We start from the raw sequence: 1,195 nt of genomic DNA on the forward strand, positions 1-1,195 counted from the left end.
TATTTGCGGTCCAGTAGTACCAAGATATCCGGAAAATATTGTTATTTTCTCATGTTATTTTCTTACGATAGTTGATTATAATTGAACAGGGTTTGTGTTTGAACACTCACTTATTTTGACGTATTTTTGAGTATAAGAGATACTTAAACTACATGGATACTACGCTAAAAGACACTACATTTTATTACGCTAAAAGATAATACATTTTACAACCCTAAAAGGGCACTATATTACTAGTATTTAAACAAATAAATAATATAAACCATATAAAAATAACAAATACATTTAATCACAAAACATTCATGAAAATACATATACAACAGTAAAAAAGCTTATTTACATTTTTTTTAACAAATAATAATGATTTCTCAATTTTTACATATTTATTTAGCACAATAATATCTAAGTTCGGGAAAAAATAACATAACAGTTTAATCACAAAAAACACACAAAATAACATAGAACATGTGTAAATCAGCTAATATACAATTTTTATACGAGTTTCGACAAAAACTAAATCGGAATACCTCGATTTATGTTTTTTGGAAAGTTCAAAAATTGAAGATTTGAGTTCGAAACGAGCAACCCACAACGAGAGAAGGCCTTAGCTAGGATGTGAGACCAACACTCTTTACTTTTTGTGGGACGGGTGGGGTCCACTCGAGCTTTTTGCGTCGTTAATTGGGGGGAAGGGGGGACCGCTGGAACTATTTTAAAAATGGAGATGAGGGGTTGCTTTCTGGTTTGGGCGTGGGGGAAAGGAAGGGGACGGGTATTTGAATAGGTAAAACGTGGTTTACTAAAGCGTTTTATATAAAGCACTTTATCAAATCATGTTTTACCTAAACGTCTTATCAGCTTCAGTTAAAGCGTGGTTTGAAACTGCATTTTATATAAAACGTGGTTTTGAAGGACATTAAGGTAAAGCACGGTTTTTAACCACGTTTTATATACTTTGGTCACCAAGTTTTTTCCCCACCTATTTCGGTATTTTGTGTCCAAAAGAATCACAATTGGATTCCGGACGTGGTTACTATTCCAATTATCAAATAATATCCTCTTTTCACTGCAAACTTTTCAAATATCATCTAAATGTGCTAGTTTCATTTAAAGTTGTGATTTGTGTTTGACCAAAATATATAGATCTTGGTTTAAATAATTAAATTTATACGAATAATAATTAATCTTAGCTAAC

This window comes from Nicotiana sylvestris, chromosome 2 (assembly GCF_000393655.2).
Source record: "Nicotiana sylvestris chromosome 2, ASM39365v2, whole genome shotgun sequence".
Lineage (NCBI taxonomy): Eukaryota > Viridiplantae > Streptophyta > Magnoliopsida > Solanales > Solanaceae > Nicotiana > Nicotiana sylvestris.